The sequence below is a fragment of the Corvus kubaryi genome, unplaced genomic scaffold (assembly GCF_017639235.1).
Source record: "Corvus kubaryi isolate FWS band 111438036 unplaced genomic scaffold, C.kubaryi_AGA036_p1.0 37394, whole genome shotgun sequence".
Taxonomy (NCBI): domain Eukaryota; kingdom Metazoa; phylum Chordata; class Aves; order Passeriformes; family Corvidae; genus Corvus; species Corvus kubaryi.
This window is the reverse complement of record NW_024581133.1, coordinates 11703737-11721939: the sequence shown is the minus strand read 5'-3', so window position 1 is coordinate 11721939 and position 18203 is coordinate 11703737. Positions and strand designations below refer to the sequence as shown.

The 18203-nt window shown below is 44.5% G+C and overlaps 1 protein-coding gene across 2 annotated transcripts in view; it reads right to left on the bottom strand.

Moving 5' to 3' along the window:
* The window catches only part of PIAS1 (protein inhibitor of activated STAT 1), a 50966-nt gene extending 32841 nt beyond the window's left edge, over positions 1-18125 (bottom strand). Inside the window, exon 1 of one of the 2 annotated variants that reach the window (XM_042039246.1) lies at positions 18102-18125. The gene's annotated coding sequence lies outside the window, so the exon portion shown is untranslated. The remainder of the gene's footprint in view (positions 1-18101) is intronic. The other variant, XM_042039245.1, reaches the window with a different exon arrangement.
* Between the last annotated feature and the right edge of the window lie 78 nt (positions 18126-18203).

The window sequence follows — 18203 nt, the reverse complement described above, 5'->3', positions numbered from 1 at the left end:
TACATGAAAAAGCTGCAACTTGTCACGTTTTCTCTGTCACATCTCACCTCATCACAATTCCAACCCCTCGCTGGCTCAGTTGCAGCAGCAAAGCTGAAGGGCAAAGACACAAAGCGTTTTGCTTCAGGAAATCTTGCTTTTCTTTCCTGTTGCCTGCAGCAATTTAGTGAAAAGATCACTGGCACCTGCCAGGTACAAAGCCCACCACAAAGAGCCTGGCCCCAACAACAGCAAATACCCACAGCACAAATAACTGCCCCCACCTCTGGCTGCCGAGCAGAATCGCCAAAATGTTTGGACTTCTCTTTCCTAACAGGAACAAAAGTAACAAAACCACAAAGAAAAGCTGAACTGCTTTGGATATGCACGTTTTTCCCAAGGACTGGCTGCAGAGAAATCCTGCACGCTGCAATTGCAGGTGTTTAGTAATGGGAATCCCCATTCCTACACATATCACAGCAGTGCACAAGAAACTGATGCTATTTAGCTCTAAAAAGGTTGAGGTTTTTGCCACTCAGACTGGCTGCCAACAAACCCCAGCATCAAACACACATTAGTATTGTGCATTTTGGAACCTGTCATACTCAGGGAATACCCGAAACCCAAAGAGAGGACAAGGCTGGTGAGAGACATCGTTCAGAGAGTGAAAGAAGCTTTCCAGAAACCCGACCTAGCTCAGGTTGGTGGCACATTTCTGTCCCGACTCCCTGTGAAGACCTTCCTGGAGTGAAGGACTCTGTGATCTCTAAACACAATCTGACATTTCCTGCTCGACAACACAACACAACCACGTGCTGCTCCACCAAACCTGCATTAGTCATGGATTCCTTATCTGTGCTCCCTCTCCAACGTTCTCATCCGTTCTCATCCCAACTCCGACACCACAGTCCTTCCCAAATCCCTCCGGGAATTTTGCTGCCATCAAACAAGTCCCGTAATTGTCTGCGTGAGGTGGGAAAGAAGCCAGGTTATTTTGCCACCTCCCAGTTTCCAACTGTGTCCAACCTGGGCCATTTTTCTGGCTGTGTCATCCCAAGCATTTGATGCCGTTCCCACTGCTGCAGGAGTAGGAGCATCCCCAATTTCTCTGTGTTGAGGAAACATTCTGGAACAACCCACCTGGGAACAAGGAGAATTCCCTGCTCCACAACTACTTCAGATAACCAAGAAGGTTTGGAAAAAGACAGTTAGAAGTTTATGAGAGTAATCCATGGGCAGCACTGACATCATTCCCCACTGCTCTCTGGTGCTTATCCAGAGGAAAGGGATGTCCTACCTACAGCTCTTTTCCAAAATAATCATTACATTCTTTTAAAAGCTATTAGAGATGGAAACTGTTTAAGGTAAGAATCATTTACTTCGATTTTCTCTGCAAGGGCAATAGCAGAGATGAAATCTTGGCTTTCCACACAAGCCCAGTTGTTCCACCCAAGGAAAGATTCCCAAACTGGGCAGATTCCCAGCTCAAGGAATTCCAACCCTTAGCACAGGTTAACAGGTCAGAGCAGAGAAAATTGTTTTCAGGAATTACATCTTGTCTCCATGACTTCCGAGAGTTAGGAATTAAGCTTAAAAATAAATAAAAAATAAATAAAATTTAAGTGTTGGTGCCTCTGGATAAGAAATTCCCTGGAAAACCTGTGGCTGGTCTCACAGGCACCAATTATTCAGGGGAATGAGCAAATGCAGGCAGGCAATATCATTCCTGGCCTGGAAAACACAGGGAGGTTTAAACTCTGCTTTGAAATGCAGGAAGAGGAGCTGCAAGTGCTGCTGCTGGAGAAAGATCAGACCCAGGTTATCTGCTGAGATCCAACACCACGCACGGGGAACCTGCATCTTCTTCCCCCCATTTTTAGAAGGGAGGGACTTGTCTGAGAGGTGAAAACCAGGCAGCAGCCAGTATTTATTTATATTTTTAATAAACTGAGCAGTGTCCACAGAGTGACGGACAAGACTGAGCATTTTTCACCCGTCCAGAAGCACAAGAACTGCCTGCAAAGCAAAACATTCTAATCCCACTGTTTGATCTGGATTTTTTAGAGAAGATATTTCTCCATCTCCAGTTGTCAGCCCCAGGATCTATCTGGAGAATCCTACAAGTTATTCCTGGATGTTTATGATAAGCAGAAGCAGGGAATAAGCTCCAAAACACATTCTAATGATTTGCCAGCACAACAAGAAGCATTTGGCTGGGGCCCACACCACATTCTGTGCCTAAAGCAATCCAACAGGTCCTCCCCAATCCTCCAAGCATTAACACGAAAGGTGAAGGGGGAAAAAAATAGGAATGAAAAGAAAAAATCACCTCAGACCCCAGACAAAAGATGGAAGAGAGTAAGTAAAAGGAGAAAAAAAAAGGGAGATCACCTGTTTATAAACAGCAACTTCAGGCAGTGACAGTAAATTTCTTGTTATTAAAAACACAGTGATTAGCTTTAGTGATCTTTTAGTAATTAAGAGTCATTATGACAGAAGAGAGCAAGCTCTGCAGCAAATTCCTTCGAAGGTGAAGGACAACACAAATGGAAATTTCCCCCCTATGAAAAAGGAATTCCATAATCACTTCCAAAAGGCAGGTAAAAAAATAGAAATTGATCTTTTTCTCTCTCTAATAAAAGCAATGAGGAAGTGTTAGATGAGTATGGAAATGGTTCTGAATTAATCCCACTAAACTCCAACCCCCAGCTGTAAAAATACAGCTCCTGCATGCTCTGAGCAGCCTCCTTAACCCCTGAGGGCAATTTTCTGCAGAAGGAAGCTCTCTACACTCTGACTAAACTCTTGGCTTCTTGGATATTTAAGATTTGTGAAACTGAACAATCAGGAAGGTAAAAATATCTCCATTTTTAATAAACCACATTCCCTAGCCCTAAATTCCACCTGCAAGGCTCACCAAGGAAGCTCTCAAGGCTGAACTATAAAAACTGAACTCAGTCTCCTGAAAATCTGCAAGAGGGAGTGAAACAAATCCCGGGAAGCTCGAGTGCCTCGATGGCAGGCTGTGACTTCCTGCATTTGTCTCAGGCAACCAAAACAGCCACAGGTTGAAGTCCCTGTAATTCAAACCAGAGGGGAGGCAAAGGCACAGAAGAACGGTCATAAATATGCAACATCCTCCAAGCTTTAAGGAGGCTACCGGCTTTCATCAGGAAAAACTCTTTTTGCTGGGGTGGGACCTCCGAGGCTTTGGGAATGAAGGCAGCACCAAAGGAACAAGTACAAGGCAGTAGCAGGTACAAATATTATTTGCTTTTTGTTGCACACACAAGAGGATTGAGTATTTCTTAGTCAAAGAAACCTCTATTTACACGGTGTATCAGTGCTCATAAAGGACAGGTGGTAATTGTAGGAGCAAATCTACTCATCTGAACAGCTGGCAAGAAAAACAGGCTTGAAACCAGTAAAAATCAGTCAACAAAATGCTCCTGGAAATGCCAAAACAGCCTGGGCAGAGCTGCTGATGGCACCTCCAGAGACCTGGGCTTCCTTAAGCTCAAACTGTATTCATGATTTTCCCCAAGCAATGCATTCCCTGCCACGGCAGCTGAGAAAGCACCCATAAAGCTGGAGCCATCAGGTGTTATTTACCTCTGCAGGCTCACAAACAAGAGATTTCCTTGTGAATCACACGGGTGCTGCAGATCTTTTAATAGAAACATTACGACCCTTGAACCAACCTGCCTGAACGATGAAGCTCTCTCAGCCTTAATGATTCTGTGATTGTGCAATTTTAAACCCAGATCCTACAACTTTAAGATCAGTGCTAATACTAAGAATCTGTCGGGGAGGAGATCATAAAAACTGCAGCAGTTCAGGTGGAAGCTTCTGGACAGGATCTCCCACCAAAATCCTTCTGTATGAGCCCATGGAAGCACGTCACCACTGAACTTGGAATTCCACGGATAATTAACCCAAGGAATATTCTCCTCACCTGGTCCTGGCAAACACTTCTTCTTGTTTGTATCTATTACGTTGGTAAAACCTGCCTATCCCCAAATTCAGTAAGTTTCAGGAAGGTCAGTGATGCTGTTTCATACCTAAACACCAATAAATTCTGTAAATTCCAGCCAGAGCCCTCCATCTCATCCCACACCAGTGATGTCACCAAGTTCTTTGGGATGTCTATCACTGCCTGGATTCAAAAACCCCACAGTGATAAAAGCACCAAAACTCAGTGACGAGTGACAGGATCTTGGAAAAGCAAACACAGAGCCCCCTGAGCTGCTGCTGGTAACAGGCAGAGTTTGGAATTTTCAACATAATCCCCGTGTCTTAAAGGTTGTCTTATGCTTTTGGCAGATGCTTGTGGTATTTTGCTGTGCTCTGGGACATGGGAAATACCTTCTAAAAGCATTGACACATAAAACCTGGCATATTAGTGCAGGCAATTGCCCTTCTGGACCTCCATTCCAGCCCTTCTCCTACAGGTTATTTCCTCCGGGAGGGAGAACCAGCCAAACCAGGTGACCACACACCCCAAATTCAGTACTGAACACTTAACCCCGTGGGGGTTTTTTGTTTGGTGACAATGAGGATGCACCAACCATGCTGGGCAGAGATGCTGGGGCAGGGACTTGCTCCAGCTGTGAGAGATTTGTTAGGAAAAGTCTGCCAAGACTTAAGTCATGTCTAAAGTGGGCTTGATTTAAAGCAAGTCACATTTTATCTTAATCCGTAACGAAAGCTTTACCGGTCTCAGGAGACTTTCCCCGCTAGGTGAACGATATTATTACTTTTGGTATTAAATAAGGTTGCTGACACAGTGGTAATCTCCATTTTCTTGGAGACTCCAGGTTTTTTCAGCCATGCTCAAACTTAATTGTCCCTGGTGTCTTTCTCTTTGCAGCTGGGAATTCCTTTTGCTGGAATGATTTCCATGACAAGTAATGGCAGAAACGCCAGTTTGGGAAATCCTGGCTCTGACACAGGAGCCTCTCTGCAGGCAAACAACTCACACCTAAGGCTAAGAGTGAACACAGTTATTTGGGAGAGGGTCATTGCCAGACAAATTTACTTTTTATTAAGAATATTCTTCACTGAGCCTTCCTGGCTGACAGAAGAGCCAACTCCTATGGAATGAGGAGCAGTGGAGCCCCAGCCAGCTGCAAACAGATGTGTAAAGAGCTTCCTAAACACACTGTGTCCTCTTAGAATCACTGTGACAAAGGTTTACAGCGTTCTAATCAAGATATAACAACTGTTAGAGCACTCAGGAACAGTCTGAAATGCTGTCTCTTTGTATAAAAAAAGACAGGACCAAGAAGCCACGTGGGAGGTCACAAATTCACGTTAATTTCCCTTCCCTCAGTGATTTAAAAAAATAAAACATCCACTTCAGAATCTACCACTAACACAAAATAAACCGTCACACCAGCTCTCTGAGTGATCTGGGATTTACAGACAGGATTGTCCTGTCAGACTCCCTTCCAGCCATGCTTTCCCAACACAACCCCAGCGAACAGCTCTGGTTACTTTCTAAATATCTCAAATACCTGCATGAAGCACACGGAGCTTTTGCAAGTCAATTTTGAGGGAAAGCTGGAGAAGAATGCACCTGGAATTCAGTGAATGTACTCACTGCAACGTGGATAAAGAGGCAGCTTCCAGGAGCAGCTTCCAGAGCCTCTTAGCAGCAGGACACACACCAAGACCAACATTCCTACACGCAGGGTTTGATGTTTGCTTGCAAAGCTTTGTGAATCTCTGCTGCATCAACAGACATTATTACTTGGCTTGTGTTTGTCAACTTAAACAGCATTTGATTAAAACTAATTATTGCCGTAAGAGGTGCAGGTTTTCCTCCAAGATTTTAAAAGTAACATCTTGCTATCTGCACCTTGCACAGTGAGTTATTCTCCACGTGCTGTAAGTTATCACCCAGCGCTGAAAAATTAGTTATCCACTAAAACTTTGCTCTTAATTAGCTCTGAATGAGATAACACTTCAAGATATGAGATTATGCACTCAAAGATATCCAAACTGTCCCTTTTTTTCTCCTCATTCGTCCCATTTTCTAGGATGCAGCACAGGAGACAGACTACATCATCCCTGACTATTATTCTGGTATCTCAAGAAGGTTTAATTAAGAATCATATTAAATTTGGATACTGATTTGCAAAGTACTGAACAGCAGGGTGAAGGCAGTACATAATTGAATCTCATTTCCCTGAAAAGTAACCAATGGCTCTGTTAATGCCCCAAGAGAGGGGAAACTGCAAAACTGGAGTGATCAGCTCACAATTCACACTCGAAAAAGAAAGAAAACCCATGAAAGCCAAAACGGAACATGACAAAATAAATGGGTCCTTTTGGAATTTGAGGCAAACTTCCCTTGTGAGAAATGAATTCCCAGGGTTTGGGAACTGGTTTGGAGCCTGGGCCTTGTCAGTGGGTACCAGGGACCATGATCACCGTGGTCACATCCATCCCACAGGATGCACCAGGATGTTTGGTTGGGATTTTAGCTGGAATACAGAAAGGCCTCCAGTAACAGGTCAAAAACATCTTAAAATGGGGGAGGCAGGAAGGAAGGAAAGGCGGAAGGAAGGGAGAACAGGAAAACAACGAGATAAGACAAAACATCAGGTATGGGAAATAATACTTTACCACGAAAAGACTCCCCTTCCCAAAGGAAATAAATCTGCTGACAACAAATCCCTCTGAAATACACTGGCCAAACACCCCATTCCCTTCTAATAGCACTGAGAATAATAATTCATTACTACCAACAATTAGCCTGAGTTGTTACCACAGAAATGAGCCGCGGAGCCACAAGCTCCCACTGTGTCAATAAGCTGAGAACAAGGATTCCATCAAGCAATCACCCTGGCCTCTGCATGGTAAAAGCCAAGTTTAAAAGAGAGAGCTACTATTCCACATTTCTTTATTTCCTAAGGTCTTCAAACCCATGCACAGCAATTACGTCAGGCAGCCAAAGTACACAGCTTTTTTTTTTTAAGCAGTCATATGGCAGTAAGTCATCAAGATTAATTAAAAGCTTGAAGAATCCTGAGAAATTGTCTTTTTACATTCCATTTTTATTCTATTTAAATAAAGGATTTGCACCTCTGAAATGGTTTTCCACTGTATTAGTTAAGAATGATATTGTTATATTAGAAGAATTACTTTCTTTTTTATAGAAGCAGCTACCTGCAAACCTACAGGTTCAGGATTTTAGGTACCAGCACCAAGAAACCATGAGGCAGGAATTATTTATTGCAAGCAACAAGATGATATAAAATTAGCATTTACACATCACATATTGACACAGATTAATTTTAAAGTGCTAAAATATATTTTTAGAGAAATCAGCAGCAAAACTTCTGTGATGCAAATCCAAGCCCAGGTGAAAATCCTGGCAGGGAGAAGTTCAGCTCCCCCTGAAAACTTCCCTGAGCCCGTCCTCAACCCAGTTCCCAGCGCAGCGGACTGGGGATCCTGGGTCAGTCAGTTAATGAGACACGGATGACTTCTCTGGCTGCTGCTGCCAGCACTAAAGAATCAGGGAGACTGTCAGGAATCCCAGGGATTTCATTCCAAGAAGCAGCACAGCTTGGAAGGAGAGCGAGGGGGCGGCAGCCGTGCCAAGGCCTGAATGCGGATCCCGGGGCTGGCGCTCAAAGAGCCCCGGGCACAAAGAAAGGGAGAAGGGAAAGCAGGAAGTTCAGTTTTTCATATCACCCACAACGCAGGGCTTCTTCCCACTATGTAAAAATGCAGAAAGATGACAGAAGAATAGCAGAGGAAGCAGATCTTCCTGCTTTTCTTCAGCCTTCAATGAGGAGAAAGAAACGGCTTTGAATGAGCGTGCAGCCAGAGAGAGACTGAGAAGATGCATCTTAAGCAAGGCCTGAACTCCTGGCAAAGCTGAGCTGAACCCCACAATCCTACTTCACCCCTCAGAATTCGGGATACTCTCTCCTTCCAGCTTCCAGAGCTGTCCATGCCAGAAAACTGCATTTTTCTGTGTATTAGCAGCGTGTTACCTATAGGCTCAAGCATGCAGTGAGTTAGAACACTATATATACTCTGTATGCAATATTTTCCTGGCCCACACAGAGCACAGCAGGGCCTACAGAAACATTTTCCTGCTACTCTGGCACATGCTAAGGACACTTGCTTGGTGGGAAGAGGGATATTTCATTTCCCAGGGCCCCAACCCACCACCTCATCCTCCAGACACTTTTTCTAACAACCAGACTAAGACTGAACACAATTAATTTATTCCCACAATAACCCCTACCCTGCATGGAAACAAACCACTTGATGGAATGAGGATTTTTAAGAAGCCAAGTTTCAGCCACACCTATGATTTAAAATCCGTGAAAACCATTGCAAGTAAACTCCAAGCACGATCCTGCATTCACTTGGCTTCAGCCACGAGAACAAACCAGGATCCAAAGAGCTGCCTAAGAAAATTCTGATAGCAAAGTTATCAAAATCCCGACCAAGCGAGAGGTGCAGTTTCTGCAGCGCTGACTGCAGAGTCAGACACTCCCTCACTTTTCCAAGCCTTCCTCCCCCCATTCCCATCCCACTCTCGGGGCAGAGGGAGAAGGATGCTCCACTCACTGCTCCTTTTCATCCTGACTGACCAAACCACTGCCCCACCTCATTAACCACCCTCATCCAAATCCCACTCTGAATAGGAATTTGCATATAGACAAGTCTTTTGCAGCTCATTAATGGCCTCTGAATAACTCTCACACGTTCATGAATTTATGTCCTGCCTGTCCCTTTTACACACACGGGCCACAGGCACAGGGGCACGAGGGATTATTTAGGGTCCCGTGACAAAACAAGGCATTTCCCGGGTTTCAGCAGGGAATTTTAGTATGAATTGTCTTCACCTGTGTGCCTCCTGATCCGCTCACTAGATAACAACGTACAGCTCCTATTTCCAGGTAAGGATGTTCCAATTGCTTCACTGCTCAGCCTCTATGTCAAAAGGAAAAATACTGGGGAAAAATAAAAATAAAGGCATCGAGACACCATCATGTGGGCCCAAAAAATTAAGGAGTCCCTGAAGTTAATCAGTTATTATTTAGCTCAAGCCCTTTACCAAACTGTGTGAATGTCCTCTGAAAAACAAAGGCACATTTTACCAAACTTTTCGAGTGAACTGAACATAGGAAACAAGTTCCAACACATCTCTGCTTCCCCTTAAAACAGCTTGGCACCACCTCAGAGTCCTCCATGTGTTTAAAAACAACAGAATAGCACAGGTCAAAGGAAACTATGAAAATCCAGTCTGCACACACAAGCTGAGTATTCCTCCAGCATTAATAACTTCTTCAAAAAAATAAAACCAGGCCCTAGATCCTCAGTTGCTATTCAAAGTTCTTCTGTTACCATCGTGGCTGAGCTGTTCCAAGAGCAAACAATAGAGGAAGGTCATGCGTGGAGTTCTGCACTGGCACACTCGGCTTAACCTGTTCCTGAACATCCAAGAAAACCTAGGGATCAGCAGGGTTTTAAGGATGAAGCATCACTGGCAGAGCCCAGTTTAATGTCCATCACTTTAGTGATGCCTGTGGGAAAAGCAGAGCAGCCAGCCCAGAGCTTTACAGAGCTCGGGGGTGACCTTTGCCACAGCTGGGCCCAAGATAAACACAGGTATGAAAACATCAGCTCAGCTGCAAGCACACAAATCACTGGGAGAAATCATTGGAAAGGGAGCAGAGAGCAAATAAGAAATCATTCTAAATTATATAAATTCCTGCTTCACCCAAAGCTCCAAGTGCGGGTGGGTTTGGTGGTCTCATCATAAAAAAATAAATATATATGCACACACGGGAAGTGGAAACATTCTTAGGATGGCACAGGTCCAGCACAACTCCCCTAATGAAGAAATAACGAAAGCTAAGAGTTTTCAACCTCAAAATAGAGGACCTGGTGACAGCTATGATCCAATCTAGAAAACCTAGAGCAGCACACAGAGATGGACAGGGATGAGCTGTTTACCCTCCTCCATCACACACCAGCCACGGATGGAAGCAGGCTCAAAATGACACGAGCAGGGTCCTCACACTGCAAAGAGCAGAACAGAAATTCCTCCCAAAACACTGCAAACAAAATCAGATTGTAAAGGTTCAAGAGAAACCTAGGCAGGCACTTGGAAACAGATTTATTATGGCTCGTCCAGCCCACTGGATCCAGAGGGGTGAGCTGAAGTGGCTGGAGATGGAGGAATATGGCAGGAAGGGGACAGGTATTTCTCCCACTTTGCCCTGTTGCTGCTCTCCCCACTGACTCATTTCCAGAAGCTGCAGGAGGACAACACCAGGCAGAATTGGTCTGAACCACCACAGCCACTTTTCCATTCCTAAGAATCAGTTTATAACACATTTATTTTTAGCCATTTCCTCCGAAACCCAAGTGACATTGTCAAGGGCCTCGAATAAAAATGTTACTGCAGAACAGAAAGAGTCAAATTTTAACAGCAAAGAGGTAAAAGTAGGAATTAACTGAATGAAGACCTGGGTGGACACCCTTTAGAAAAATATTATCTAAAATCCTTGTGATTCAAACCAACAACAGTTCTGATACTTGGTTTAAAAAAATTTGAAGCCCTGCCCTGGAGTGGCCTCAGCAGATTCACAGATGAGATGCTGTTAAATCAACACAGAACCTACCAAAAGGAACAGCTTTGTTTCTGTCCCACGTTTCTCATCCTTGTGCCATGCATTTCTAGGTGCACTCACAGCTCCATCCACAGCCTGAGCAGAGCTGGCTCCAACAGCTTTTCCAAGAAGCTGAAAATCTACACAAATACTTGGACTGCTTCAAAGCCTCTTATTTTGCACCAGGGAAACAAGATACAACATCTGCACAAAAGTGAGATCATTTTGTCAAGGGAGTCTCGAGAAACAATATGAGGAATGAATGTATCAAAAACATTCTCATCCCCACAACTTTTTACAGGACTCTCCTGCAGTTCAGATTACAGATTTTACCTGAACCAAATTATCCCTATTGCATTTGGCTTCTGCTTTTTTTTTTAAAAAAATATGGAATAGTGTGCTGCACCTAGGCTAAACTGCCAAGGAAAACTCAGTTTGCTGCTATTTTCATCTCATATTCTATTTTGCACACGAACTAATCATTTTTCAGTTGAATATCTTGTGTAAATCCAGCTTAGAAGAGCCAGGCCTCTGAGGTCTGCCCACCACAAACTTCTGAGGACATTTATCACATGTTTGCACACTCCACTGACTGTGGCCACAAAAGATGCAACTTCAGGTGTTGCAGCCAAGCAAGGAGATCGAGCTCAGTTTTCCATCTGCTTTAGAACCGTGTATTTAATGGAAAAGGGGAAAAGAGTGGGAGAGCTTGGTATCCCAAGCTTCAAAATGGACAGCAATTTCATGGAGCCTCCTGGAAGAGCTGCCCACTGTGTGTCATCTTCTCCACTCTGAATGTCCACTGCTTATGAAATTTAATTTTTTGGCAGCAATTTCCACCTTTTCCACTGGTACCAGTGGACAGTCTCAGGAACTACTTTTGCACACTGCCGAGGACGTCCACTAACAGAAATCCTCAGGAGTAAAAACTCCTCGAGAATGACATCATGGCGTGGAATCACCTGTCCAAATCCCATTCCCAAACAATCTGCTTTGTCACAGATGTGAGGTCCAGCAGGATGACCTGGCAGGAGGCTGGGGAACAGGGCTCATTCAAAGAAGGCTTTGGAGCAACCTCCTGGCGACCTTCCAGCATGTCAAGGAAAGAGAGCCATGGTCTTCCTACTGGAACACAGCACAAGCTGAAGGAAGAGGCTCAGGATGGATATTAAAAAACACCAAACCAACCCGTTTTCACCATGAGAACAGCTAAGCCGTGGAAGAGGTTGCCCACAGAGGTGGTGCCATCTCCATCCTCAGACGTTTCACCAGACTGGATCAAGTCCTGAGTGACCTGTTCTGACCTCTCAGCTGATCCTGCTTCCAGCAGAGGTTGGGCTGGAGATTTCCTACAGTCCCTTCAAATCAGAATCACCAAGGGATCTATGATCAGGATCAAGGGAGCAAGAAAGTGTCAAACAAAGTAACACCATGAAGAACCAGTAGGAGTGTCTTGCTGAACTCTGGCTTGAAGAATTTAGTATGACAATTTATACCAGGGCTGGAAACTGGGAAAAAGCACTCAGAATACACCATAAACACGTAAGGCACAGGGAAGGATGTTATCTACAGAGATAAAGGGATGCATCATTTATTAAGGAAGAGTTGCTGGCCGTGTCAGCCTCAAAGCAGGGCAGAGACTGGAACACCTCCCGCTCCCTGTCCCACTGTCAGACGTCCTTCCCGGGTGGAAACCGGCCACTGGAGCACTTCCTGCAGCCCAGGCAGGCCTGGCCGGAGCAGAGGAGGCAGTGCCATGCATGTTTATTAGCATGTGTCCAGCAAGCTCATTCCCATCTCCTAACCCAAACAAGGGAAGTTCACTGCAGAGCCATCTGAACATGAGGTGACCAGCACTCATCTCTGTCCCCTAAATAAACTTCCACATGGCCACGGAGTCTTTGCTCTGCTGCAGAGCCCAGGGCTCCATCAGTCCCAAGCAAAACCTTTAAAGGCTCCTTTTCCTTCTCATTAATTATCATGCCACTTCTCATATAAATCTCTCGTATATCATCTCCTGTAGACATGAAGGTCAAGCTTAGGCTGACCTCTGGTCTAATTGTACCCTGGCTTTTCATTTCTTTGTTTCCCATATTCCACACAAGCCCATAATACCCACCCTCTGCTAACTCCCACTCTTCCCTAGCCTTGGAATCCAAGCTTCAGAGCACTCTGCTGTCCCCCCAGTGCTTGCTAACACAACAGACCAGCAGAGACATCCACAGCCAGCCCTAATCCCAAAAGGAGAATAAGATTAAGCAAATTGCTGACCAACTCCTGGATCAATACAGCTGCACCAGCCACGGGAGCCTCAGCCAAAGAGGCAGAAGAAAAGACAATACAGAGGTTTGAACCACAGCACAGGGAGAACAATAATATCCTGTTAACCTGGTTTCACGGGGTTCTGCCTGCCACTGAAAATCTGCAAGAGCAGAACAAGGCCTGATAAAACCAACATCTCCTGGCCCCATCCTCAACTCTATATATTCTCACAGGTTTAATACCTTCTAGTTTGTCTTGCAGCCCCCAAGCTTTTAATTTACTTTGAAATAGTCACATTTTATGGCAGCGACTATGTTTGAAATGGCTTTGATAGCATTGAGTAAAATTACAGAAATAAGCGGTCTTTTGTAAGCTCCTTTCTCCTCCTCATCCCCCTCCCTAGTAAAAGATTCTACTTTTAAGAAAGGCATTTGTTTCCCTGAACAGACTGCTATTGAAGGTACTATGTGCAACTTCTGCGTCATAAAATCCAATCATCTCCACTTTAAAAAGCCCAAACCGATGCTCTCAGCACTTACTGGTCTGCACAGAGCTGGACCAGTGACAGAGCAACGAGGCAATCGATACCTGAGCTTCACCGAGAGGATTCCAAAATCCATCTGCCCCATCACCTAAAACGAACATTTCCCCTTTCCTCCCCCACCGAGAACAGGACAAACATTTCTCTGTGATTTTTGCAGGCACAATTCTGTTAATCAGAGGTGAAGGGGGACAGCACAAGACACACAAGGTATTTACAGACAAGTTTTTCACATAAAAGCCATGTTTGCATTCTTCTCTGAAATCCAGGGTTTTCAAAAGGCTTTTACTACTTTTTATGGAGGGTGATAAAGCCGAGTTTTCCATTAGAAGGGCACCTGTAAAGCAAAAGTCTCTACACTGGAAGCACAGCAGCAAAAGCAAACATTTCTGACACAACTTCAGGTCTGTAGGTGAAATTCTTGCCCTCATGGAGCCAAAGACCAACGCCCTGTGTAAGAGAAAAGCCACGAGAGATCCAATCCATTCTCCAGCCACAAATCCTCTGGAACACTGAGTGATCCAAAAATTAACCTTTCCAAAATGCTGATTCTCAGCAACCAAGGGACTATTGCTTCAAATTCCATACTTTCAGCAGAGTCCAGTGAAGGCCACTGGATGGAATCCACCAGCCCAACTCACTCTAAGCTTTAGGACAAACAAGGATTCCAGGAGACGCTCCAGCGAAAGGCATCAGGATGGGAAAGGGCTGGGGGTATCTCAGAACAATTACAGGCAGCACTTGGGTCTCAAGTGCCTGAAGTTCTGTTTTGGTTTTCACTCTAATGGCACTACAGAGGGAACTGATGAGACATTGATTTCTCCGAGAAGAGATTCCAGGAACTCGATCCCATGGTGCCAAGCACATTAGCGACAAGTCTGCCCTTCCCTGGCCTCTGGTGGATGCAGGGCAGGGTATAAACCACAGCACTCAGAGGCTGCATCCCTATAAATAACTTCAATATCAGAGGTATCTGAACTGTCCACACCCTGCTCCATGGGATGTTTTTAACTATTTGTCTTGTGTGCCTGATCCATGAGCATTCTTATCAATGGCCAGGCAGTCGTGGGCACTTCCCCTCCCTGCAGGAACACTTTTCTCATGCAAGAAACCTAAATAAGATGCATCTGCTACCTGCTTGTAACTGGAATTTCTAAATATCTTTATAAGCAAAAGAAAAATGATCTGTAAATCAATTAAAAACAACTGCTATGAAATGCTGGTGCTGATACCTTCCTCCCTTCCTTCTCACAAGAATTTCACTTGCACAGACCCGCAGATCTTTCCAGGATGGGGAAGGTTTATCCACAAGTGCACTGACACTGTATTTATGTGCACACGACAATCTGCGGCTTATTGGCAATAAAAAGGGGTTATGGATTGGGGCTTCGACAGTTCAGCTGCCAATTTTATCCCTCTGATATCTGCAACCCCAGTGCTGATGACCAAAAGCTCAAAAGAAGATACCCAGACCAAAAACCAGTTAAAAAACCAATTCTGCTGACACACACCAAATTACAGCGCGAACGAATGTAATCCATGGAGTCAGTAACAATGAAAAGTAGATTATATTTACTTTAATCTCAGCAACATGCAACCCCAGTAACTTATAAAAGGATTAAGCAAAAATAGTTCATAATGCAGAAGTGTAAAATTCTAATTGAACACTGAAGTAGGTAGATTACACTTATTAGAACTGGGGATGCAATTGCACAGGTCCATTTGTCACTGCTGTCACTCCCTGAAAGCACTGCTGTCCCCCTCCAGAACTGCTTCCCTCGATTTTGGGGAGGGGTATTTCCCAACTGAGCATTTCTAAGTGGCTTGTTTTCCTCACCATTGTGTGGAAATGCTGTGATGAATTTTCATTCAAACTCTTGGCTCACTTTTTTTTTTTTTTTTAAGTATAAATTATGTCTAACAAGAAACACACCAGGGATCTCTTCAATCCCCAAAGGCACTTTCTTAAAAGGAGAGAGAACAAAGGAGAAAACCTCCCAGCATGTGCTTTCCAAACCAGCTTCTTAGGACAGTATCAAGAATGACAATACTTGAACATTAAGCTTTTCTTTTTCATTCTTTGATCCATGTTTAATTGAATTGATTATTGCAAACTGTGTAATGATTTCCAAAATGCTGGAGTAGAAGGCAAAGATCACAACAATCTAATAACCAATTTAAAGAGATGTAAGAAATATTGAAGGAAAGATTTAATCACTCAAGTATACTCCTTCCAATTAGAAAGAGCTTTAAATAGCTTACCTTGAGATAAATTAGAGTCTGTGTGCAATTAGACAGGAATAGTAATTAAGATCAGGAAAATTCACATATGCCTCAGCCTCAGAGTGAGGGAGAACTCTGAAGAACAAACTTTCCAGTTACCTTCTTTCAGCAGCAGAAAGGATAACATACTGCTTCAATTTACCCAAACCTTCCTGAGTCCTGAGGAACTCGGTAACCTCACAAGTCTGGGATCTGCAAAGTATGTTTGATCTTATCTGGTTATTGTTTTTCCAATAGAACAAACAATCCCAAATGGGGCAAAAAGGCTGAAACAGTCTTGCTTGTGGTAAGAAAATACATTACAGGAAGGGCAATTTCATGATTAAAACTCCATGAAAAAATGTGGCAAGGAGGACTGACCACTGTTTTTCTGGAGGGAGCAAGAACTTTAATTTTCCTTTGGCAATAGCACCCATCATATCACATTCCCTAATTCCCACATGTGACACTCCCCACATGTAACCCCCGGGTTCTTTGCACAGGAAGGCAACAAAGTTTTAGAAACTTGTAAGTTTTTCTGACAAACTTTTTTCTGGCCAGGCAAAAGAGTCCCTGCCCAAATATTACAGTTGATTTCAGTTTTTAAAGATCACTAAATCTGAAATCAATCCCATTTGCTAACTAATCAGAGGAGAACCATAAAAGGTTTTAACTAAGAAAATTAAAATAATTAAAGGAATTCACTGGCCATTCTTCAAACAGCAGAGTCTTCATCACAAACCCTCCCTTAGTTTCCTTTCAACTCCCAAAAACAGAACTTAAAAGCATGTTTTCTGGGGATTTACTCCCGCTTAAAAAATACCCAGTGCCCCCAACCACGATGTCAGGGCTTTCCATGAGCCAGATTTTTCCAAGGAGCGCTCACCTCCTGCAGTACTTCAGGACCCGTGCTGTCCTGGAGAGCTGCAGGGTGACAGCTACAACCCCAAGCAGATTTTGTGCCCCCTCTCCTTCCTGACAGAGCAGGACCCACCCACACACCTTTTGTAATTCTATACAGTCTAAAGACAAAAGAAGGAGAATGTCCTGAGGTCTTCAAAGTATGAATTTATGAAGCAACTGTTTCTTTCTTATGCAAACTGCCAAGCTCTCACAGCTACGGAAAAAAGCCCAACTGTTCATAGAGTGCCATCCTACAGTCCCTGCCTGCAAGTACCACTCCATAACCTGAGCAGAAAACTGAAATTGAGAAAAAAATAGTCAGTTTGGCATTTACCCTCCACACCCCTGAGGCAGCAATGGCACTTTAGGAAACATGAATTTAAAAAATTGTGATTTCTCTCTACCGGTTCTCAAGAAGGAGACTTCAAAGAGCGATCAATTAAGAGGTTTGGAATGACTTTATTCCCTATCTCCCATCTCTTTTAACTCCTTTTGAGTCAGTCTTGCTAATAAAGGCATCACATAAACCCAAACTGGCTGCTGTGCACCCCGCAACTCTCAGAGTTAGTTACCAAAACACACTATTCCATTTGCCACGCTAAAATTAACAAAAGTTGAGCGCTGGAATCACATCTTAACCCTTTGATCTCGTTATGCGGGAAGCACAGTTTGAAAAGAAAAAAGGCTTAAGGACTACACAGCTCAAGCAATACAATATGGTCTGAAGATACCCAGAGAAACGAAGGCCAGAGGAGGATTTAAAGGAGGATCTGAAGGGTCCCGACCCACAGAAGTCAGAACACACTCAAGATTTTATATTTCTTTACCTGCTGACAGCTCCTCAAGCATCTAAAAATGAAAGCGCACAATACCTTTGATACACAGAAAACTGAGATCTACCAAACCTCTAGGGAAAGACGAAATATTTCCTTAGTCATACTTGACATATTCGGTAGTTTATGTTGCACATTTAACACACTTGTACACATTTAACATCCACCTGATTTGTGCCGTTCACTCTGTGAACTTTAAAGGAGGAGGCAAGAGCCCTCCGGGTGAATAACGACCCTGTGACAACTGCAAGGAAACTCTGAAACTTTTACCACCCTGCTGGGTGTGCAGGGCACAGTCTGCACCCACACACGGCCTCAAAGCGCCTGCAAAGTTTCGGGGGGTCTTTTCCTTGGATTGTTGTACGTGTACACAGCGGATACCCCACCACCCTCTATCCTACGAGTGCTGTTCCTCAAAATTGCTGCTTCTTTTGCGCGCTAGGAAATCCAAAGTTCCGCGGTCGGCAGAGCTGCTCCCACTCCTGCCCCCCGGGTGAGCCCCCAAAACCCCCCAAAAATCCCCCAAACCCAGCGACCCCCGCCTGGGGAGCGCCGGCCCCGCTCCGGGGTGGCTCGGAGCGCCCCGTTTCCATGTGTTTCGCAGGATGACAGGGACCGCCGCCAGCTCAACACCGCGGAACTCCTCCACATCTGCTTGTGACGTTCTTTATTTACCCGAGGGGCGGCGAGCCGCGCTCTCCGGAGCGGTCCCCCCGCTGTCACCGCGGGCGCCGCCGCTGCCGGGGGTCGCTCCCGCCGGACTCCCCTGCAAACTTC